Source organism: Pteropus vampyrus, unplaced genomic scaffold (genome assembly GCF_000151845.1).
Source record: "Pteropus vampyrus isolate Shadow unplaced genomic scaffold, Pvam_2.0 Scaffold2, whole genome shotgun sequence".
In the NCBI taxonomy this organism is placed as follows: domain Eukaryota; kingdom Metazoa; phylum Chordata; class Mammalia; order Chiroptera; family Pteropodidae; genus Pteropus; species Pteropus vampyrus.
Window position 1 is genome coordinate 6075305 of NW_011888783.1, and position 26698 is coordinate 6102002.

The 26698-nt window shown below is 32.7% G+C and overlaps 1 pseudogene; it reads left to right on the top strand.

Annotated features, from left to right (window-relative positions):
- The first annotated feature begins 20756 nt into the window (after positions 1-20756).
- LOC111739208 lies at positions 20757-20875 on the top strand (annotated as a pseudogene).
- Positions 20876-26698: the final 5823 nt, after the last annotated feature.

A 26698-nucleotide genomic window follows, 5' to 3' on the forward strand; every position in this document is an offset into this window, starting at 1 on the left:
ACTTCTCTAAAGCTGAAGTGCTAATTAAGATCTCTTTTATATCTTACCCATGAAGAAAAGGTAAAATCAACATTTTTAAAAGCAAACTTCTTTTGTATCTAAAAGCTAATTTGGGGAATTTCTAACTTTTAAAATATAGATGTACTATTTTTCTTCAAGTACTTGTGAAAGTTACATTTTAATTTTTTAAAAATTCTAACCTATCATATTTTATTTTCTAAAGTTATTTTCCAGTAAATTTATTCATAAAATATTCATTCTAGAATTTAGTGTTTGTACATAGAATTAGTGGTAGCTGTAGTACTGTATTTATTGCTTAATAATTTTTTCAAAATAATGTGAACTTATTTTAATTTTCTCTTGATTTTAATCTGATAATAAAATCTGACATTTCTTTTATTTGTAAAACATACCCAAGATATTCTGATCAATTATAACAACTCATGTTATGCCTATTAAATGTGTACCAATCACTATTTTTTGATTGTACAAACATATTAAAGTTATGAGTTAAAGTTGATTTTCACTCATATTTACTGGAGTGCTAAATAATCTAACAATTCTTTGCAGCAATCAGTGGAATACTTCTTAAAATCAATGATTATCTCTCTACAATGTATGAAAATTCCTTCTTAAAATGAAAGAAAAGAATGCCCAGACAGAGGAAAATGTACAGGGATTTGTCTCCTTTCTCGATTATATTCCATTGTGTAGTTTTGTAGTAAATAGCAGAAAGAAAAAGAGGGAAAAAACTATTTAAAATTTTTTAAAAGGGCACAATTGTGATTCACATAAATGCAAAATGAACATAGCAAGGATTTTGTTTAATCTATTCATTAATGAGGAAACCAGTAATATGTTGTTGCTATCATTCAAAGAAGAATTAAAAATGCCACACATACAGATAAGAAATGCTGAAATGAATTCACAGCAGATGAAAAAGAGCTCTATCCAAGGGCAATAATCAATTGTATTTCACTGGATTTAAAGGATTTGTATTTCTATGAAAGGAATTATTTACATTATTATCTGTTTTTACAATTTACGTAGTTTTAGAATATCTCAAAAACAAAACAGAACAACAACAAAAAAAGGTAACCTGGAAGGTTGGAATAGAATTGATACTCTCAATCTTTTCAAATGTTTAACCATTTTAAATCTCACAATTTTAACTCACAGAAATATATAGAGAAAGAGGAACCATGTGGGGATATGAAGGCCAAATATAAGAAAGAAAATTTGTTAAGTAACTATTTTAAAAACTCTACAAAATAAATGTTATCCTTTTCTCCAGACATTTGCATGATGATAGAGTTTGTTTGCAACATGCAACACACCTTTTTTAGTTGGAGTTTTATTTCTCCTATTTTCCCTACTTTACCTGTTGATTTTCATGTAGTTATTAATGATGTATATACAAATATGCTTTTAAATCTTAGAGTTTAAATAGCTCATATATACCACATTCAGAACAAGATAACCATATTCCTGTGAGATCTAGGTTGCATTTATAAGTTTGAAATATCTTATAGGGTATTACCTATTGTGTATTCACTGACTATCAGCTGTAAAGGTATGTTATTTGGTGAAAAATCACTAAGTGTGATATATATTAACAAATCTCATTGAATTCACAATATCAAGCTACTGTTGTTTTTTAAAACGGATTATTAAATAAGTTTAAATGAACAAAGTATATTGAGCATCTACTATTTATAAAGCAAAATACTAGGAACACTGCAGTATAATATGGAGTTTCTCCATAGAGATTTTACAATTTAAATGGTATTTTACAATCTAATACATTTTACCTTACTTTCAAACAGACATTTCTACACTAAAAATTTTTCATTGCATCATCTCTGTTTTGAATCTATGAAAGCTACAATTCTATCTACACGAATAATTTTGCAACATAGCTTGCAGGAGCAGATGAAGAATTAAAAAGAGTTGAATTAAATCTGGTATCATTGATCCCAAGTGCAAAATAAAATTTTCTATATTCCAATTGGAGGCTATAATAAAAAGTCCTAGGCTTTGACCCAGAGACAACTCCTTAGGATTAAAATTCCTCATGCTTCATTCTAAAAGGGCTGTCAGCATTATGCTAAATAGTGTGAAACATTTACCACAGTTTACAGCATGCGAGAAACAAAGAATACAAATGGAACAAATAGGATGACAGGAAGTCATCTCTATCTCTTCTCATCCCCACATGGAGCATGTGCTCTGCATGCATGTGTGTGGTCAGAGCTCTACCGAATTAACAGTGGAACTACTTCTCTGCCCACTTCTGAGGGTTTCACAAACATCACATTTCTGGCTGCACATCCATGCTACACAAAAGCAGGATACACTCAGCAAACAAGCAATTTATTTCAATTCAAACACTAGAGGGATTGTCTTTATTTTTTTTTCTTTCACTTTTATTCTTGTTTTTAAAAGTATTGTGGAATAATAGATAAAAACTTTGCCTAAACCCCAGATCTGTCATTCAGCAAGTACATATTGTATAGGAAAAAATCTTATTTTAGATAAGGTTATCAGGAAGTGTTCCCTGATGGGCTGATATTTGAGCAAAGACATGAGAGAGCTATGTGGTTATTGGGAATGGGAGGCATTACTGGCACCATGTCCAGTAAGTATACAGGTTCTATGACAGGATTATGCTAAGAGTTTGAGGAACCTTAAGAGGCACAATGGGAATGGAAAGAGATGGGACCAGAGAGTCACTAGTAACCATAACATCTAGGGTCCTGAAAATCAAGCTGTTGATTTTTAATTTTATTCTAAGGACAGGAGAGTTTGGAAAAAGAGAAGTGAAATAATCTGACATTTGATGTATTTTAAAAAGCTCAGTCTGACTGATGAATGGAGAATAAACTATACAGTGGCAAGGGTGAAAAAAGAATGGAAATAGGGTGGAATCAGGGTGACCATTAAGAGGCTATTGCAGCTGTCTAGGCAAGAGATGTTATTGGCAGCTTAAAATAGAATGTTAGCAGAGGTCGTGGGAAGTCAAAGGATTCTGAATATACACAGAACTGGAGCCAATAGGATATGCTTTATGATTGAACATAAATGTAAGAGTCAAGAATGGTTTCAATTTCAATTTATTTATTTATTCATTCATTCATTCATTCATTCATTTATTTTGTTGTTGTTGTTCTGTTTCTTTGAGTATTGAGGAGAATGGAGTCACATTCACTGTTTACTAAAAGAGGAAGGAATGAGAGAGGGCACATTGGTTGGAGAAATCAAGAGTTCAGTGTTATGATAAAATTCAGATTCTACTAGATATCCAAGTGGAAATGTGGACTAGGCTGCTCAGTCCATGAGTCTGAAGACCAGGAGTAAGGTGTAGGCCTGAGATATTAACAAGGGAACTGTCAACATATTGAAGGCAATGAAAACTTTAAAACTGTATGAATTTGCTAAGGAAATAAAAGTAAATATAGAAGAAAGGAAATTCAAGGCCTGAGTTCTGTGTTCCTTTTCCCCAATACTAAGTAGATAGGATACAGCAGAGAAGCCAGTAAAGAAGAATAAAGTGGAACCTTCAGTATGGTAGAAGGAACACCAGACTAGAGTGTTGTCTCAGAAGCTAATTTAAAAAAAGCTGTTTCAAATTTGGGCTGTACCCAAAATAAGCTAAAATTGTCACTAATGTTTTTGGTAACATGGGGGTCATTAGTGACATTGACCAAGGCAGTTTCAGTGGAGTTGTTAAGACAAAATCCTGATTAGAGTGGATTCCAGAAAAATCGATTATTTTAATACACTTTTTAAGCAACCATAAAAAAATAGAAAAAATGACATAAAAACAATATAGCAGAATTAAACTCATTGCATCTGTTATATATAAGCATAGGGCTTAACTTACATATTAACAGATTTTCAAAATGGATCACAAGTAAAACCATCTTTTTGAGGAAGACAAAAGACAAACCTAAACACATGATTCAGAAACTTTAAGAATACAAGAATGGGCAAGGGTAGGATGCCAGGCAAATCTGAACAAATGAAAAAGTAATGGTCCTGATCCTAATATTAGGCAGGGAGAAATATAGTTTCTCTAAAAAGGTATTAAATGAGAAAAAGAAGGGAACTTTATAGACTAAAGGGTGAAAGTTCTAAAGAAAGCATAACACTTATGAATATCTGTGCAGTTGTGAATATATAGCAGAAATTACAGGAGACCAGGAAACATAAGGATAAGTAGACAAAAACACAAAAGCAGTAGGAGACTTTATCTCTCCCAATGATTATAGACAAAAATGTCAGAAAAGAAACGAAAGACATAATTACCATATTTAGAAAAGCAAACCTTTTAACTTATTTTTATGAAGTGAGAATATCATCAGATTCACTGTCTAATATTGTATCAAGAAAAGTACACTATGTTAAGAATATTGATAGATAAAAAACTGAAGTAAAATATTGGCAAACAGAATTCAATACATATTAAAAAGTACTTCATGACCAAGTAAAATATATTCCTGGGGTACAAGAATGAATCAATATTTAAAAAATCAATTAATTTAATATATTATACTAAGAGAATTAAGAAGAAAAAAATCATAAATACAGAGAATAAGCCGACGGTAGCCAGAGGGGGAGGGGGATGGGTAAAAAAGGTGAAAGGAAATAAGAGGTAGAAACTTCCAATTATAAAATAAAGAAGTCATGGGGATATGATGTACAACACAGGGAATATGATTAATAATATCATAATAACTTTGTAGTGTGACAGATGGTTATTAGACCTGTCGTAGTGATCACATCATAGGGTATATAAATGTCAAATCACTATGTTGTATACCTGAAACTAATTATTGCTTGTCAACTATACATAAATTTAAAAAAAATCAAAGTCATCTCCAAAGATAGTGGAGAAGCATAAAATTAGATAAAATTAAATGACATATTTAATTTTCAAAAATAAAAACAAATAAGGAATTTACAGATACCTCACTGACATGATAAAAGATACCTCAGCCCCAAAGTCAGCATTATATCAGTAGAAAAATATTAGAAGCTTTGTCCCTAGCGTTAGGACCAAGTTGTGAATGCTTAAATATCATCACTGTTATTTATTATTCAACTAAAATAATAGAGGTATAAAATTTGGAAAGTAGGAGAAAACTCTCAGGATTTTCTGGTGACATCTGGAGTGCTAATCTAAGCATCAGAGAATTCAGAAATGTACACAAATCAATATGTACCTATAATAACCAGGTAGAAGATACAGTGGGGAAAAAAGGAACAAATTTATAATGGCATCGAGAGAGTATAAAATATATTGGAACAAATTAAATGAGAAATGAATTAAATACATTTAAACACTACAAGTCACATCAGAGGACAAATTCATGGAAAGACACCCCATGTTATTAAATAGGAAGATCGTCACAAAGATGTTAATTTGTCCCTAAATAAATTATAAAGTATATATACTCCAAATATAAATAATAGTAGATATTTTGAAACCAGACTTACTGATTCTAAATTTCATATGAAGAAATAAAGATAGTCACAAAGGCTATAAACAAGGGGCGTGAGAGATAAGCCCTGACAGATGTTATGTAACCCTGAAATTAAAACAGTGGTAATAGCACATGAATAGAAGGACAGAGAGAACAAGGGGAGAGAAAGAATGTATGTAGACTTCTCTTTTGAAATATCTGTTGTAAACAGAGTAGAAATGGTAATCTGAATGAATGAAAATGACATTATCGTCCACAGAATCATTTATTCTTTTCCTTTCTCACTTTTTCATTTTAAAAATGTGCCACCTGTGAAATATCAGGGTAAGAAATGGGCTTATTAACAACCCCAAATATTTTCATCACATAATTTTGTTTTAAGTAGTTTCTTAAATAATTTTGCTACTTCAATTTGTCCTCTTCTTTTAGCTTGTAGGCAGCTGCCATCTTGCTGTGTGCTCACAAGTCCTCTTCTTTGGGCATGTGGAAGGTGAGCGAGCTATCTTGTATAGGGACACTAAACTTACAGATCAGGGCCCCACTTTTATGATCTCATTTACCCTTAATTTCTTCGTTGGAGGCCCCACTCCAGATACAACTGCACTGGAGGTTAGGGCTTCAACATGTGCCTTTTGGGTGCACAGAAACATTCAATCCACAACACTCCATTATTTCATTAGAAGTTTTCTGTGTACTACCTATCACTTCATAATAATGCAAATGAAACATAATAACAAAACTGATATTTATGTTTCTCCTTTAAATCAGATAGTGCTTCCTTTTCTGAAATAAGAGTTCACCAAAAACGATCTTATTGCTTAGTCTATTCCCAGACAGTTGCTGATGGCTGTCTTGATCTTTCTTCATAGGATATCCAGTTTGTTTACGAACTGCAAAATTTTTCCTCTGCGAAGTTTGTTTTGGCCACTTTAAACTTTTATTTCTTCATTTTCACGTAGTAAATTCATCCAGACTTTTGTCCTTTTGATTCTGTGTTCAGAAAGCTTGACTAGCTGTATCTGTTTCTCGTTTTTACTGTTAACTTACTTATACAAATTTTGTAAAAGGATGCTCTTCATCTCTGAGGATATATGAAAAGCTTTTTTTTAAAAAAAAAGAAAAGAAAAGAAAAGAAAAAACCTGTTTGATTTAGGTCTACAAACCCAGGACACTTTTCCAGACTGTAGTTTACACTCCAGTGTGTGTTCCATAAATTTAGGGTAACCATACATTCCAGTTTGCTCAAGAATCTAGGTTTGTTGCTTGTTGTCCTGGCATCAATTCCAGCTTAGCAATTACAGTACTGGCCTCAGATCCATGGAAAACGGGCTGTCTTCTTGTTCCAGCACTTTAGACCCTAATTCTGGCCTTGCTCTTCTTGACCTCTTTCCATATGATGAGGAGTTATCTGAGCCAAGAAAACAAGTCCACCTAGCTTATTTCTCCCCTTCTAACCATATCCGGGGCACACTGGGACCCCAGAGCTTTCACTCCAAATGCCATATGCTCATAGTCAGGAACCACATGAGACCTGGCTGAATTTCACTTTCTGATGATGGACCATGACTCCTATGCTCAGTCCTAGTCTCAAGGAGTGACCATGAGATGGTTGTTTACACTGGAAGTAGACAGAACTCAGATGTATAAATTGAAATGTGAACTTACCATCCTAATGAGAGGCACCAACAGTGTAGGGAACAGCTGGGGATGGACTAAAAAAGAGCCTTCTAGGGGCCAGCGGCCAGCTCACCTCATAGCAGCATGTTCCTGCACTAAACTCTAAGGATTCTGAGAATTCCGAGAAATCTAAATTTGAAACTAACCTTCTTGGATGTTTTGAATATTTATTTGTAACTATAGAAATAGAAAGTTACTTAATGGTTTTGTGGCTTCCTGTATATACTTGAAATATGTCAAAAATATGGGCTTCAATTTGTACTCTTGTTTTGGGCTCCACAGATAGTAGGAAGGAACCTAAGCAATTTTTCTAGATAAACATTTCTTTGTTTGGATAATGAATTATTTGTTCCATTATTCACTTCTACTCTAAAACTTCCCTGATCTCAATTAAAAAGTACATATTGTATGGTTAAGCCTTTCATTTTTTTTTTCCCCAAGATCTATTTCACGCTTTTATTATACATACTAAACTCCATATTTACCTGCTATTTTCAATCAGTCACATCTTAATAATGCTTAGCAATAACCATAAAAACAGCTCGTTTCACTAATATTATTCTAATAACTCTATCAATCAAATATTATTCCTGCAGGTCCTGTGAAGCATTAGTTACTCCTGAAAGTAGCTAACAATCTTTATCTTTGACTTGCTAAGTGAAATTGCATTAGGGTTTCTCCAGAAGTCATAAGCTTCTTCCACCGATACATTTTAAAACTAGCTTTCTGTTGTTCTAAAGATCATTTAAAACTCTTTACTTCTTGATATTAATGGAATAATAATTATCTGTTGCATTTCTAAATACTAAATGAAGCATCAGAGTTTGTGGAACAGTTGTTCTTTCTCTGGTGACTGTTCTCATGAAAAAGTTCTTGGCTCAAAGGATCCTACCCTTCCCTCCTGCACAGAGCTGTTTAAGTTTTTCTCCTCTGCTTTTGTTCAGTTCTCCAAATGTAGATATCATGCACGATAGAAACTAACAGAAAACACTGCTTTCTCTCCTCTTTCTCCTGTAAAAATGCAGTCAGCTCTGTTCTATATTAGACAAATTTGCCATCTTCCACCTTTCTTAAATTTTCTATCTGTAGCTGCCTGCAGACATTTCTATACTCCTAGAAAAAGCCAAAGGAGAAAACTCAGCATTCTGCATAACCAAATACTTTGGTTGATTCCTCCTACTACTGATATTTTGCAGACACTTACACCCCACTAAGACGTTCATGGGTTCTTCCTGCACTGTAGACTCTGTGACACTGCCAGCCTCTGGCTCCCTGAATAGCTGTAACATCTGCAGAGACTCACTTTCTTTTTCTCTACTCCATCTGCTCAATTGGATATGTTATCTTCTTTCCTGTATTACACTGCTTCCTCTATATTATGAGAGCTTGGCACATAGTAGGCACTCAATAAATATCCGTTTCTCTTCCCTCATCTATTAAAAATATATCAGGAGGGCAAATGTAATCCTCAACTGAGTAATAAAACTGGGCCTTTGAAAATGTATGTCAATGCTCTAATGTTTCTAAATTATAAAGACTAAAAATTATGTCCGGGTTCAATATTAGAAACAGTATCAAACTATTCCTTCCAACAAGAGACAACAGAGAAGAAAATATTTTGTAAGAAAGCCTCCTAGAAGACCTTTTACTGTCCTTTGATAATTACAATGTAGAAGAATCTGTCAAATAAAGAGCTAAAAATAAAAAACATGGTTTTTAAACAATGACTTTCAAAACAAGGAATTGGCAAAAATTCTTACTGTACAATGTCCCATCTGAAAAATAGACTTATTTCTTTTCTGACTGTCTATTGTCTCTTCTGTCTCATGATGAAAGCAGATTCATCCTTTTATACTTATTATTTCCTTTTTGACTAGTTTGTCATCAATGTCTGAAACAGAAAGAATCCTTTTTTGTTTTGTTCTTCTCCTTCTGCTGATAGCGCCGCTCAGCTATCTCAAATAATGGCCAGGTCAGGTCTCATTGGCTCCCTGCCTCTGCAGCCATGGCCAGCAAGGCCAGAACATGAAACCAGAAATGTGGAACTGAGTGGGAGTTGTGGCCCTGAATTGTGCTCCAAGACTTTGACTTGTTTATGTGATCTTTAAATATTCATTTTCTCAAATGGGGCTTGCAATGACCATATGAAGAGAAGAGTTGAAAGCTCACTGTTTCTAAGATCTGAAGAACTGTATGGTGTCAATACATAAAGTGACAGGTAAAGATTTGCAAAGCATGCAGAAAAGAATTCTAAAATATGAATATGAAGGTCTTGTATGATTAAGCAGGAAAATATGCAGCACTGTTGGTAATTTCCAGTAAACTATCAGCCATGCTTTAACTGTCACAGGTGTTAGACCACGAGGTGCCCTAGGGGAGAACAATTTATTCTATGGCTTCCAAAACACATTTGATTCACATCCTGTCTCCTATGTTGTTTTACAATGGATAACAGTATCAGATTACAAGATAAGCATTTTTTAGGTGGGCTGAAAATCATCCATCTTGCAAGGCTTCTTTATCCCTAGGGGTGTGTGGATAGAATTCAGGAGATTCATGAATTTAAAAAGGAAGAAAACTCATAAGTTTATTTTCATTAACTGCTGGCTGAAATTCATTATCTCTTTCAATTATGAATAAACCACAATAATATTAGTAATAACTGTCACCAATGTAAATCATATAACACTGTGATTGCTGCAGATATCTGAAAATAACTTTTTTTGATCACTAATATTTTATAATTGTGATAATTATTAGACTTCCCCCATGAATCTTGTTAGTTAAATGAGTTAATAGAGAAGCACATGTATTATTGTATCGCAAATTTGTTTTTAATATTTGGATAACTGAATTTCGATATTACCTATTTCCTTAGTAATCTATGTATTTCATTTTGGATATTTAAAAATATTATTCTGACAAAAGATCCATAAGCTTCACCATACTGCCAAAGTTCAAAGATATGTGAAATAGTGAAAAGCCACAGTTTAGAAGAGCAGTGGTTCTCAAAACTGAACATGCCTCAGAATCCACTAGAGAACTTGTTAAAACACAGATTACTGAGCCCCACTCCCAGAGTTTCTGATTCAGCCAGTCTGGGGAGACCTGAGAATCTGCATTTTGTAAAAGTTCCCAGGTAATTATGATTCAACTTGTCTAGGGACTACACTTTGCACATGACTGCAACAGCATTGCTTAGGCGAATGGACACCTTTAAAAATCAAAGCCTAGAATTGTTTTTAAAGTATTATGTAGATGTTAGCAAGTAATAGTTCAGAAGAACTTTAAGATCATAAACACTAAAAAGAAATGTTCGATAGATTTTTTATATCATAGCATAGCAAATCCACCTTATGAAGGTTTATATCTTAAGCAGCTAGTCTCCTCTCATAATGATAACAATACAAATCAACAGAAACCATTATAAAACCATTATAAAAGCCATTATAACACCATTATAAAAGATGAACACATTTTTACCTTGATTAAGGAAAGAAGTCTGCAAATAGTCAGGTGGCTGTATTCAAGAACCAAAGCAGAGTAAATGTGTTTAGTTTTGACTGAAAACTCAAATTCCCCAAGTATCCCATTCACGTGAAGTCTCGTTTCTGAGTGATAAATGATCCACTAAAATATTAGAGAACTCATTCCATTCCTCTTATTCCTACTCAGGTCACTTTTCAGAAACCTGTCAAAGACAGGACTTTTTAAATTCCAGTTATGTACATTTTGAAATGAACTGATGAATAGTGAAGGGATTTTTATATTTATAATTGATTTGAATGCTGATTTTTGCATTTGATATTGAGAATTAGCCTTTCTCTAAATTAGATTTGGAGCCTTTGGAGTCTCTAATTTCCTCCTAAGTATGCCTATTTCTTCTCAGGCAATAGTATTAAAAAACAAACAAACAAACAAACAAACTTGTATGGTAGTAAACTCTCTTGTTTTACAATCTCTCCTCCTTGTGATTGTGGATGTTTTATTAACATTAGTTCCTGACTTATATTTGTGAATGTTAATGGCTTATATACTTAGCAAGCCTTAGCAGAAAGAAGAGACAAGATGCACCGAACGAAGCTGAAAGGAAAAAAGGTATGACTCTGAAACAACACACGTGGTATTCTCTATACTATGTGCTAGAAATAGATGCCCAGTTCTGAGTTCTAACATTATTCCATTCTCTTGGACCCAGTATACACAACTTCTTTGTCTATACAACCATTCTAATCAAGCTTAGCTTATATTAAAAGGAGAAGTTATATGAGAATAGAAGTAGTCAGAGTGATAAAAAGTATGTGGGACTAGCTTGAATGTGTATTAGGTAAAAAGAAATGTGTATACTCAAATGATAGCCCCAGAATGGTGGGCAGCTGTCAGAGTGGAGTTACATCATTACATATGTGGGAAAATCAGCAATCAAATAGGTTTAGTAAATTAAAATAATTTCTGCCAACTTTGCAGGCACTCAGAATTTGAGGATCCCAAACAAAAAGCCACTCAGATTTCTCAAAGGATAAGGCCTGGGTCTTTTCACTGTTAAACATTATTGATGTTTAAATCTTAATAAATCTAATGAAAATCATTGTTACCCATCGAAGGACTTTATTGTACAGTGTCCCCATGTGAAACTGTAAACTGAGGCTTCCCCAGTAACTGAGCTTGAGAGCAAGTACATACTAAAGGAGTTTCAGAAAATCAATTGCCTTTTTGGATGCCTGGTTACAATTTATGGGGAATGCAAAATATAAGAAAAGAAATTAAGTCAGAAGATGGAAGAAGTGAGAAGTTTTAAAGAAATAGGCTGAGTCATGTAACATTTAGCGGTACAGGAGCTGAGTGAGTAAGGTCAGTAATGCAAATCTTAGTTCTGTCATGTTAGCCAAGTCACTTAACTTGTTTTTTTTTTGTTGTTTTGCTCCTCAGCAAGAAGGCAAAAGTAACAATATTTAGGACTCTATGTGTATTAAATCAGTTAAGATAATTATAATGTCTAGTGGGATACCAAGAAATAGAGGACGTTTTAATAAACACAATTTTAGGATTAGGCTTGTTAAACAGCTTCAATGTAGTCTGTATTTTGCTAAACACTTTATATTATATTAATAATTATTATTTATGAAAATCTCATGTGCCAAACTTTTTATTAGCTATTTTTCACAGTAATTCATTTTTTCTTGATTCATAACTCTGCAAGGCAGGTATTGTATGTAATTCCTAGTTTACCTACTGAGGAACTGAAGAGAAATTAAGTCATTTGTCTGAGAAGCATATGACTATAAGTGAGAAAAGGAAGGATTACTTCTGGGGCCAGACTTTTATACCGTTTATAATTGGATGTGCAATTTGCTTTTAAAGATTAAAATATACAGGGAACATTTGTGTTTCTAACTGATAAATTTAAAAGTTCACTTATACAATTCTCATTTTATCCAGGAATTTTAGATAATGATGTGTGGCTGATGATAATATATATGGTGGAGATGAATGGAAGACTTTTCCATCAAATTGTTATTTCAAGTAACTAAATATTTAGTAACCTTTTTGATAGAAATCCCCATTTCGTTCACGTTTTTGATTCATTAAAAAGAGGTTATGGGCCAGATGGGGATAGATTCCATATAACTAAATTTACCTATGAAATATTATTCATAGGAATAGGATGCAGTGTAAAGCCTACATGTAACCATAATGGTTTACTCATAATGGACTATTTTGCCTACAAAATCATTGATAGTATAGAAATCTTATTTCACTGAAATGTACATTGTGATATATATTGTCGATATATATTTATATATATCTCCTAGGCCCTAGCACATAGGAGACCTTTGAAAATGCTTATTGAATAAATGAATTAATGGATTAATATCTTTCACACCTACTGCTCTTATCAAGGGCACTGATATCTTCTTAGCCCACAGGCTCTGAAGAATTTGCTATTTGACAAGTTGACTATTTACAACTTTCCTCTTTAACTTCTAAGACCTCATTGATTTTTTGTTTCCCTACCTACATTTGTGATCTTTTTTTCTCTATTAATTTTATGCACAGTTCTTTTTCTAACCATCTCTTAAATGCAAGTTATTTTTACTGGTTGCTCTTGATTTTCTTCTCCAATCATATTCACTCTCTTGGAGTGATCTCATTCAGTGTCTTGGCTTCAACAATCACATTTATATTGAAGAAACAGAAGGAGAAGGAGGGAAGTAAGAAAGAAAAAGAAGGCTAGAAAGAGAAAAAGAGAGGAAGAGGGGAGGAAAGAAGAGAGGGAGAGAGAAAGAGAAAATAGCTATTGGAATATGGAGTTTATATCCCACAATCATCTCATATTAATATGTCTAACGTAGAACTACTGATTTTGTCTGTTAATCCCGATCTTCCTTAGTATTCTGTATGTAATGAAATTGCCATCTTCTATCTCTGCTTAAGTTCAAATTTTAAGAATTCTCTAGCATACTCTCTTTTCCTGGCTATCTATGTTCCATCGATCTCCATTGCCTATTAATTTGTTCTTATTATGTCTCAGAAATATCGTTGTCTTCCTCTCCCACTGCCTTAGTTCATTCCCCCCAATTTTTCACTTCCTATTTGGCCTCCTGCTGCTGATCTCTCCTCTCTCTAGACAATTATCCACATGCTGCTCCCAACATTTAATATTTTCTTAATAATTTTTAAAATTTTTCAATTACAGTTGGCATACAATATTATATTAATTTCAGGTATACAACAGCGATAAAACACATAACTTACAAAGTAATCACCCCAATAAGTCTAATACCCAACTGATACCATACATAGTTATTACAATATTATTGACTACATTTCCCATGCTGTACCTTACATTCCCATGACTATTTTTATAGCTCTCAATTTGTACTTCTTAATCCCCCCACCTATTTCACCTACCATCAATTTGTTCTCTGTATCTGTTTGTTTGTTTGTTTATTTATTTATTTTAGAATCCACATATAAGTGAAATTATATGGTATTTATCTTTCTCTGTCTGACTTATTTCACTGGGCACAATACCCTCTAGGTCCATCCGTGTTGTTGTAGAAGGCAAGATTTCATATTCTTTACTCAGATGAAATTAAATCACTTTATTTTTCATCCTAAGACCTCTGCCTTACTATTACCTACGGTATAAAACTGAAAATCTTTTGCACAGAATGTTGTCTTTTGTAACCAGGCCACAACTTATTTTTCTACCTGTTTTCCCCGCTTTTCTATGGTTTTCGGCCAAGCACACTGACTTGCTTTCTCCTCGTTCCCTGAACACACAACACACTTTCAGAACAATTTGCCTGGAATACCCTACTTCATTTTTTCCTCTTGGCACACTCCCACTCATTATTTAGTGAGAGTTCAAATGCATCTCATGCATGGCCTTTCTTCACTCCCTCAGGCGAATAGTTGTTCTGGATTTTCTTAATGAAGAACTCATGTTCAGACAGTGATTATATCAGTGGTTATATACTATTGTAGTAACTGGTTTTGGTATCTGTCTTCTCTAATATATTGTTTTATTCATCTGTGCCTCCATCCCTAATATAAAAAATGTACAATAATTTGAATTTATGCATGCATAAATAATATTTACATGACAATTTCAAACATCTTTTGAAAATTATTTCACACTCCTTTCAGCTTAATGTGACAGTGGTCAATATAATAATGATTTATACTAGTTCAAAAATTTGGTAAACTCTAATGTAATTTTAATTGTTTAAGATAATTCATTTAAATATTTCATTTTTTTAAATGATGATCACTAATATAATTTTCATGCCACCTGATAGGCATGCATAGATTCATCAGTACGAATGCCACCTGTTACTCTAGATTCGTTTTAGTGTGGCAGGCCTTCATGGCAGGTACGGTGTATCATTTCTCTTGCTATTGCTAAAACCTATGAATTACAATTTATTTATGTATAATTTTTAAAATGTGATTTGGCTTAAAGATTATAAGTATGTTATAATTGTGTTATAAATATCCCTCAAGGAAGAATTTGTTGGCCTCTCTTAGAGAATAAATCTATGACTTCAGTGATGAAGTTTTGTGAAAGGTATTTTAACTATTTGTTCTATTTCCTTGCAAATGTAAAGGGTTGTATTCAGGAGCACCCAAGTTTGCTAGAAACTACTATCATCAACTTTTATTCAGTAGTAATCACAATATCCTGCTTGATTAGTAATCATGTTTTCTTTTTCATTTACTCATTTATTTTACAAGTGTTTATTCAGTTCCTATACTGTGAAAGGCACTGTGCAAGAGATGCAATCAGTGCTGAATTAAAAAACAATCAGTATACTATGTAGAATGAAAAAGAAAGAAGGAAATTCAATAGTCTAAATAACTAATAAATAAGTGGGTTGTGGAAGTTTTAAAGGGTGCGTAGAAGGAGACTGGAAAAATATTATTTATGCACATTGTCCACCTTGAAGAAAGCACAAATTTCACAAATAAACTTGTACTAAAAATGTAGAAAAAGAAAATGGGCTTTCTTTTTTCTTATTCCTTAACACAAAATAATAAGCATTCCATGAGTGTGAATATACATGTAAAACACATCCCAGGACTGTAAAACAGAAGCCCTTAAGCAAAAATAGGTTTCATGTCACCCCAATGAACATGATCGTCATGCCCCTTCCTTCTATCGTTGATATTATCTTTTCTACTAATATGCATTTAGGTATACAAATGAGAGAGAAGAGTGAGATTAAAAAACAAGGGTTCTTAATGTGGGCACCATGAATGGGCTTTAGGACACTAAATTATTTGCAGTGTTTTTTAATGGAGAAAGAGGCAATAACATTCGTTAGATTCTCCAAGGGACCTATAATTACCCAAAGTTTAAAACACAAAAAGTAGGGGAGTAGAGAGAGACACACACAGAGAGACAGAAGAGAGAGAGAGAGAGAGAGAGAGAGAGTGAGAGCGTGGGCTGGGGGTTGGGGCGGGGGGGAAGGAGATCAGAAATGATATAGTAACAGTACTCTCGGGAGCTCAAACTATTTTTTAAAAAAGCTGATAGATTCAAAATCAGGGTATTCTTTTTAAATTAGCTTCCAAAAATATTGTTATCTTGTTCAGTATTTGAAAAAAAGGAGCAATTATAAAAGAGAAATTTTCATTTAAATATTCTAGTGTTGGTTACAACTTGTGGGAAAGTATTTTTAGGCCTACTATTATCAAAATCATCTCAATCAAGACTTTCAGTTTATTCATAGAAACTCTACAGTCAATTCTGCTTTTAAGGATGCCTGAAATTGTAATTTGTATTCTATATTATCATTAGCTTTACTATTCAAGAAAAATTATTTTAAAAAATATATATTCTTTGCTCTTTGGTTTTGATCAATAAAATGTTTTAGAAACAAAATCTATGAGATTAAAAATCAAATTCACCAATGTCATCATGACTTTATTTTTCCAAATGATTAAAAATGTATTAGTCAAATTAAATGCAATGAACATCTACATATACATATTTGAAAGAGTAGTTTTTGAATAGAGCATATGTACCATTCTCAGAGTTTTGAGAATAAATTACAGCTCTTCTTTACTGAAGTCACTTCCTGATAAACAGCCAACATGAAGAAATAAATAAATATAAGGCTGTTTGTGAATTACAGGCTTCTTGGCTAGTCACAATTGGTGTGTTGTTATCTTGGCTTGAAGACAATAATCATAATTACTTTCCTCTAAACAGCTGAATTCAATCCAACTCAGGATGTCATAAGTTTATGTATCTGTTATAGTAAAAATTAAGATTAGGAAAGAAGACAAATGCCACTGGAATGATGTTTTTAAACCTTTCGTTTTCCCCCACTCCCCTTTCTTGTTTCATCAAATTGGAATCACTCCCAATTTTAAAGGAATCACAGATTGTATTGTACTTTCCCAGCCACTGTTTGTCCAGTGAGTTAAACAAACACATATGTAGCCAGAAAACATCTTTCCGTTTTGTCTATGTGGTTTTTATGAGTATTAAAATAATATCATTCTTTGGCTTAAAAACTGTGGTTATTACAGCATTATAAATGTATCTATGTACATTTATACTGGGTAACAGTTTCTAAGATATGTTTAAATGATGTTATAATGATTATACCTCTAGTTACAATTTACAAAATTTGAACAAATGAAAAATTGCTGGTCTTCATATTGATCAATTTTCAAAACAATATTATTACTTTAATAATATAAAGTATTTATATAATTTGTTCTCATTCAAAGTGCTCAATAATTCCAATGAATCTTAAAATTATTCAATTTGTTAGCAGAAATTAAAGGAAAAGGAGGAAGGGGTATGTGCTGAAGTAGAAGAGAAAAGACATATAGATAAGGAGGAATCTGAGGACCTTGAGGTCCTCAGCAATGAACTTGAATGTTCAAGAATAAGAGAATCTGCAGGTTTAGTGGAAGATTTTTATTAAAAAAAAAAAAAAGGTATTTATTTGAAAGAAAAATTATGTGACTAAAACTTTTACCAGGGATTATATACTTCTAAGACAGATAAAAGGGTAAATATGAAATAAAGTTTTTCTCAGAAGAAGAGCAGGAATATTTTGCAAGATTTTAATTATAAAAACAGTGATAGAAGGAGGAGATGAGGAAGACTGAAATTTCATGCCCAAGGGTCTGGAAATATAATTGTTGAAGTCATACAAGAGAAGGGATAGTGAGAGAACATTTAAAGGAAAACAGATGGTCTAAGTTCAAACTTGATAATAGTCACAATAGAGAAGTTATTAGTGCTAATTTTAAAATTATAATTTTAAAATTATAGTATATTTTGTGTCACCAGTGTTTTCATGTGCTTGTTACCTTGTTTGACTTGATAGGGAAGAGGAATGGGACATGTATGAGCAAGAAGAAAAGCTGAGGTCAACCAAACAATAAGTTATAATATGGTCTATAGGAAATACTTAGAGAACAGTTAATACCATGTGTTTAGTGCTACCCTATGTGCATGACATGATGCTGTTTTCTAAATCTATTTTTTTATTCTTTGCAATAGAATTTTCAGATGGTTTTATGTCTCCCTTTTGCAAATGAAGAAACTGAGATTCACAGAGCTTTTGTGACTTGCCCAAGGTCACTGATCAGGAAACAGCAGAGCTAGCATTCATCCCAGATGTGACTGGCTAGAAACATTTAATATTTAAAAAATCCTAGATCAATAAAAGCTGAGGGAACTTTCTGAAATAGTAATAAAAATCTAATTTCTCAATCACTTATTTGCTATTCAGCATGTACTCATCTGGTTAAAAAAGTAAATAAGTCAAAAATAATATATACATAACTGTAGTTATAAAAAAATATTGTAACTATGTATATTAACAGATATTAACTATTGCGATGATCATTTTGCAATATATACAAATAGCAAATCATTACACTATACATCAAAATCTGATATAATGTAATATTTCAATTAGACTTCAATGAAAATAATCTATAAATTCTATGAACTAAGGAAAGATAAAGTTAGGTGAATTTCTTTTTAGTGTGTTCTACATATCAGGTACTCTTCTAAGTACTTTACAACATAATCGTCACAATTTCCTTGCTATTACAAAAATTCCATTCCCTAACTTGCTCTCACATTACCAAGGGCTCAACAGCAGAAGTAGGATACATGGTCTACATGTTTCTATTCCATCAGATGGAGGAGGGAAGTGAAAATAATAGTAGCAGCTAACATTTTTTGTTGTGCTTCTATACACCAAGGCCTTTCTGAACATTTTACATACATTAATTCAGTGAGTCCTCACAAGGGCATTCATTGTAAAGTGAGTACAATATTACAATTCTCATTTTATTAATGAGTGAAAGAAGGTACAGAGTACTTCCAGAAGTTTCTAGAGATAAGGAGGCAACAGGAAGATGGTCTGGTCAAGATGGCAGAGTAGGTGAATGCTGTGTTTCCCACCTCTCATGACTACATCAAAATTACAACTCAACTATAGAATAACCATAATGGAAAAATCACCTAGAGTCTAGCTGAGCTGAAGTCCTATAACTAAGGATATACAGAAGGAGCCACTCTTAGACTTATAGGAGGGATGGAGACATGAAATGGGCTGGTCCCACACCCGCTTGTGGTAGTTGAAAATCAGGAGAAATATCTGGACTATGGGAGATGGTGGGGGGAGTGAGGGGTCTCCCTGGAGGAGCAACAGGGCCCCTCCCAGAAACCCTGGGGCCAGCACACCCAGTGGCCAATTTTGGAATGAGTCAGAGCACCTCCTAGGCCATATCTGAGGACGATACACCCAAAAGGCAGATTGGGAAGGTACCAGAGCCCTACTAAAGTAAATCCAACTCCTTGAGGTCAGCCCCTGCACAACAGCTCTTCCACTGTAGTCACCAGACAGTCCTTACAACCAATCAGCCCAGGGGTCAATCTCTTCTATTGTCATTGTCATGCAAACAGCAATCAAGGCTCAATTACAACAGGAGGGCACACACAACCCATACAAAGGACACACCTGGAGTACCCAGCTCCGGTGATTATGACACTGGGCTCTACAGGACACCTACTATATAAGGTTACTCTACTAAGACTGGGAGACATAGCAGCCCAGCCTAATACATAGAATCAAACACAGGAAGGCAGCAAAAATGGAGAGATAAAGAAACATGCCACAAATGAAAGAACAGTATAAAGCTCCAGACAAAGAACTCAACAAAATGGAGACAAACAATCTACCAGATGCAGAGTTCAAACACTGATTATAAGCACGATCAATGCACATAGGGGAAGAGCAGATGAACTTTGTGAGAAATTTAACAAAGAGATAAAAAACATAAAGAAGAACCAGTCAGAAATGAAGAATATAATAACTGAAATGAAGATGATATAGGAGGAATCAACAATAGATTAGATGAAGCGGAGGACTGAATCAGCTATTTTGAAGATGAGGTAGCAGAAAGCACCCAATCAGAACAGCAACAACAAAAAAAGAATCTAAAAATTTGAGGATAGTTTAAGGGGCCTCTGGAATAACATCGAGCACACAAACATCCTCATCACAGGAATAGCAGAAAGAGAAGAAAGGGCACAAAAAATTGAAAACCTATTTGAAGAAATACTGATGGAAAATTTTCCTATCCTGAAGAAAGAAATAGACATACAAGCCCAGGAAACGCAGAGTCACAAACAAGATGAACCCAAAGAGGCCCACACCGAGACACATTGTAATTAAAATGCCAAAGGTTAAAGACAAAGAGAATCTTAAAAGCAGTAGGAGAAAAGCAATTAGTTACCTACAAGGAACCTCTCATAATATTGTTAGCTTTCTCCACAAAAACTTTGCAAGCTAGAAGGCATTGACATGAAATATTCAAAGCAATGAAAAGGACCTACAACCATGATTACTGTACTAAGCAAAGCTATCATTTAGAATCAAAGAACAAATAAAGAGCTTTCCAGACAAGAAAAAGCTAAAGGAGTTCATCAACACCTAACAAGTATTACAAGAAATATTAGTCTTCTTTAAGAAAAAGAAGAAAAAAGAAAAAAATCAAAAATATGAATAATAAAATGACAATAATTACATATCAAGAATTACTTTAGTCTACGGGCATACCACCCTGAATGTGCCTGATCTCGTCTGATCTCGGAAGCTAAGCAGAGTTGGGCCTCGTTAGTACTTGGATGGGAAACCACCTAGGAATACCAGGTGCTGTAGAAGTTAAAAAAATAGTTAATTTAGATGTAAATGAATTAAATGCTCCAATCAAAAGATAGGGTAGCTAAATGGATAAGAAAACAAGAACCTTACATATGCTGCCTACAAGAGACTCATTTCAGATTAAAAGACACGTAGGCTGAAAGTAAAGCAATGGTGTCAGATGGTGTCACTAGATTTATCAGAGTGATCACTTTATAAGTTATATAAATGTCTAATCACTATGTGGTACATGTGAAACTAACATAATATTATATGCCAACTGTAATTGAAAAATAAAAATTATTATTAAAAAAAAAAGAGTCAACAGAATTTGAATGAAGTTCCTCTGCATCTAGAGCCTGTGCTATTAGTCAATACATTGTACTGACTTTGTACAAGTCAACAAAGGACACTTAGTGCCCTCACCATAGTTCTAGAAGCCTGAAGGTCTTGAGTACAGAAAAATGTTCACTATTTAAAGTAAAATAAAATAAAAACAGGATAAGGAGTCACGTTTCTGGTTGCAACCCAGTCCCTACCAATGTAACATAACATAAAATAACATAACATAGAGACAACTTACATATGTTTATGTTTAGATTTATATTTTATGATTTTTTAATTATACGGGAAGAGATTTGCAAATATCAAAACAAAGAGCAGTTAAATTAAGAACACAGATAACTCCTGCTGATATTTTCATATCTAGCATTGAAATGCCAAGAAAGTCTGTAAGAATGTCTAATTTTAGAATTCAAAGGGTGAATATACCTAAATATTCAGGCAAACGGAAGAGGAAGAGAGGGAGATGCCCTTTTGTTCCCTGATACAGTCTGAAGAATAGTAGTTCTTGAAAATACAAATATCAATGATATTAATACTATCTATAAATAGCCAGGTAAAATCATCCCAGGATTCTTTTTCACATTCTGAAGGCAAAGAGATATTTTATGCTTAACTCACTGCTTCTTTATAAATTGATGCTTCTTCTTTGGGTTTCAATGATATAAAAATTTTGAATCACAATTTTATGTAGATATAACTAAAAACATTAAAAAGTGATATTATTATTTAAAAACAGTTTCTGTTACATATGGATTGACAATTGAAACATGTTTTGTTTTTTATTCATAATTAAAACTTAGGGTCAAAAGAAATATTGGATTAAACGATACTGTACACAATACCATGCAATTCTCTGACTTAGATATAGTGAGAAATTCCTTTGAAGACATTGTGAGATGTTCCTATGCCATTAACTCCGTATTACACTTATCTCATTTTAGCAGTTTCTAAATAGAACCAAATTAACATTTCCTATTCTTTGTACATGATCTACCTATCATCTATCTATCTACCTATCTATATTATCTATCTACCTACCTAATCTATCTATCTATCTATCTATCTATCTATCTATCTATCTATCTATCTACCTACCTACCTACCTACCTACCTACCTATCTCTATCTCCTAAAATCTGCTATGGTTTTATATATCTCACACTATGTCCAACACCAAATTTTGAAACTAATGCCAAAAAGATCTCTCATATTCTCTGCTAAGATTCTAAAAAAATAAAATAATTTTTACCTAATTTAATTTCCAAATTAATTTATACTTTTAAACTTTATAATTAATTATTCTCAAGATACTATTTGAAAACTATAATTTGTAGCCTAAATGAATGATTAAAGCATGTCCTTTGGGTATGTTTCATGCAATTAATAATTCTCTTAAAGATCTTAGAGAAAAAGAACGATTTTTCTAATATAAAAATTTATTGACTGACTCCTCATGAATTAGGGCAAATATTGATTTCTTGAAGCAATTTTCATTTATTTGATTACATATTAATGGTTTGTTTGTTTCTGTTAAAATGTAGGCTCCTTAAGGTCAGGAACATATTCTGCCTTGCTGACTATCTCTCTAGAGCTAGATGATCAATGATCAATTAACATTGCTTGAATAACAGAATTAATGCAAATAGCAATGATTGGTGATGATGATATGAAATATTTGTTTATTTTAGGTATCTGATATTATTCTAATTTGTCATGTGACCTTTATTATCTACTTATTATTCTCAATTTTACCAATTACTGTAGGCAACTTATAAAGATGTACCAGCCAGGTAACATGTGTATAAACATGAAACTAAAAATATAATGGATTGTGTTATTCCAATGGTAAGATGAAAGTTGAATGTATTTATTCATTGACTCAAATATTTATTGAATACTTCATGTCAGTCAGCTTACCAGGTACTGTGGATACAATATGAATAAGATGGATAGAGACACATAAAGTGTGTATCATCAAGAAGCTTACAATTTGTTTGTGAGGGGGTGGAATATAACTACCAACAAAATAACTGAAATTGTATCGTGTCTTATGAAAAGAGCAATATAAATGGTATCTTACTTAGCCTAGGAAAAGAAGAATAAGGATTAACAAGGCTTCCCTGAGGAAGTAACATTTAGAGTGATCTCTAAGCAGCCAAACAAGCAGGTGAGAGACAGTAGGTAGATTGTTCCAGGAAGAGTTTGACCAAATTTGGAAATTTATGTAAATTTGAAATCTACTTTACATATAATATACATTATATCTATATATTACATTAAAATTTTTTCTCTAAATGTTTATGTATAGATACAGTATATTATAGAGAAATAAATCAATTTATCAGTAGTATCTTTCAATTATCCCAGAAAAGCAAAAATGTTTATAAGTATGACTTCAGAGCTCTTTTGACCTAATCATACTATGATGATTTTATAGCCAAAAGATCACCTTATGGTATCATTTTAGAATATCCAGCATACATTTACAAACAGGAAGTCTCCACTCTTTTCAGAAATGAATCTATTTTTCATTTTCATGATGAAAGGACATTAAAACATGGAATTCCCACAAAATTATAGTTAGAGAATCCTCATTAAAGATTGAACAGTTTATCAAAACCAAACTCATAAATTCCAAGGGTAAAATGGCATTTAACAGGGGCTCTGCCACGGGGAAACTGGATAGATGTTGTTGAAGGGCACAAACTTACAACCAGTAGATAAATAAGCCCTGGAGAGCTAATGTACAGCACAGTGATTATAGACAACATTATGATATAAACAACATTGGTAAGAGACTAGATATTAATTGTTCCCACCACACAAAAAAATGATAATTATGTGAAGTGATAGATGTGATAGCTAACAGTACAGTGGTAATTGTATTGCAATATGTCAACGTATCAAATCAACCTGTGTATACCTTAAACTTGCAATGTTATATGTCAATTGTAGCTCAATAATTTTTTCTTTTTAAAGAAAGAGCAGTTTGTCACGAATAACCTATTGGACGGCGAAGATTAAGATAGACACTGGCCATTTTATGTAAGTGTCTTAACTAAATTGCCAAAAAAGGACAACGGCCTGAGGTGTAATATAAATGGGTTATTTCTTTCCCTTTGAATCTACTCCTCTTTTCATAACCAAATGATTCCAAGCAATCAGAAAGCTAATACTGGCTTGTGGGAAACTTAGTTTTGCTCCCTGTCCAAGAAGAAACACTTTCAATAAAAAAAATTAAATATTTATAGAACAATATAATAGTTCTACTATTCCGTATTATGACTTAAAGTGAACAAACACATGCTCATTTAATACGAATTAACATAGGTTTTAAATGATTATTAACTCTCACTCTGAAGTATAGAGAAAAGTGAAGGTAAAATTTAAATTATGCATTTTAGGCAACTACATTAAAATATAGGATCATTCTTATCTAAAGAAATGTAAAATCTAAAAGTACACTATGATTCAGTAAATACAGGTAACATATTTCTAACACATGTAAGCATATATCTTTTCAGTTTAAATGAGGTCAACATTTCAACACAAGAAAATACAGAATTAATTTAAATATTTTAATAGCCAAAAATTTAATACAAATTTTTATAAGGACAGTATGATTCTTATAAGACAGAACTGCCCTATCCCCATTCATATGGATTAATTTATAACAAAGTATTGGCTACTTCAAATAGTTTCATATTTTGTTAACATGAAACAAAAACAAAAACCTTACCCTTTATCTAGATTCCTATAGAACAGCAGAAAGGAAATAAAATTAAGGATTAGTATAATTATAAGATATCCTTTCCATTTTATCATTTTAAGATGATCTTGAAAAATTTCTGCAAATCAGTTTTGAAAGAAAGAGTGCATATATTCCGCTAAAATGTGTGAGATAGAGCATTCTTCTCCTTGAGAATACTTTTGCTAGCTTATTTCTTTTATCCTTTATGATACACATAAATAGATACTTTATAATTTTTGTTTTCCTCTTGGCTTAAAGTACTAGGGCAACTTGTAAAGATTTGCAGCTGGCAAATCTTTCCCTAGCTTAATGAATATTCATCGCCATTTACCAAGATAGAATGACAAGTAAAACTCTCAGTTCTTTTAATATATAACAGCATCTGGCCCACTCTTAATGATTGCTTCCTGTTTTGAACACTGAATTACACTAGTAGGGAATTAATGAAAGAAAATTCCCCTGTGAAGGGAGGCAGAAAAAGAGTTTGAAGGATATGGACTGGCACAATTATAAAAATCATTTAATAAGTTTAATCTTAAAAAAAATTTAGTTTCAAATAATATTCTGTTTGCTCTGGAATTGCATGTCACTCAGTAAATACAATTTACTGCCTTAATACTAGTAAGTATTCATCTTAAAATCACTTTAGTGAATTCTGAAGTATACTAAAGGAATGGTCACTTAGGACTTCAGCAGAAAAAACTACTTGAATACTCTTAATTATTGAAAATAAGATGTGCTTCATTGTCAATACCCTCAGATCTTAACATCATAACGTGTTTATTTGCTTTGTTGAGTAGAATCTTTTCCGGATAAATTACAATTACAAGTATGAGATGAGAAGTTTTATTAAAAATTCCATGACATGGATACTATATCTAACATCGTTCAGACTTCTGGTTGAAATATTTTTTAATTCAGAAAAGAAAGCTCCAAAACCCTCTGTTACTGTAAAATTAAGTACAATCTCATTTAAAATAAAACAAAAAAGTAAAACAACAAAAAACAAGTACAACATAAGCAATTTCTCATTTTAGCTCTGCTTTTTTCCCCATAAAGTCTTTTTTCTCTTATATTTGAAAATTGCTAAAAGTAAAAAATCATTACAAAATTGTATGACAAACAATAATAATGAGAAAAATTAAATGTAGAAACATTTCCCAATAGAATGTTGGTTTATTTAAAACATACAAAATGTAGTATATATTAAAAGAGAAAATATGAAATCTTTAAAGTTTATTTAAAATCTGACCAGGTTATTATTATTAAAAGGTATTACATAAATGAAGAAAACTATGTTTAGTTGTTAATAGAAAAGATATTTAACTATTATATCTAAGAACCAATATATTCCTTTTGTCCTTAACATCTCAAGCCATTGACTGATTCTGCTCTGTATAGCACTCTGCTACCTGGTGATTCTTTAGCAATGTTATAAGGCTGCTTGATGTTAAAACACACACGCCCACACACACAGGCATACACATACACACACAAGGTCTTTAAACTTTCCTGAATACTACAACAACAAACTATTTTTATTCAGACACTTTATATTGGAGAAAACTATTTTTAGAATGAATCACATCCTGGTCTTCAAAAACAATAGGATAAAACTGGGTACTAAATACAAGGACAATATTTCCACTGTGAAAAGGAAATGTGTGTGTATGTGTGTGTGTGCGTGTGTGCACAACTCTCCAAAAGGCTATCAATGGTTGACTGAATCCTCTATATATTTTGTAATCC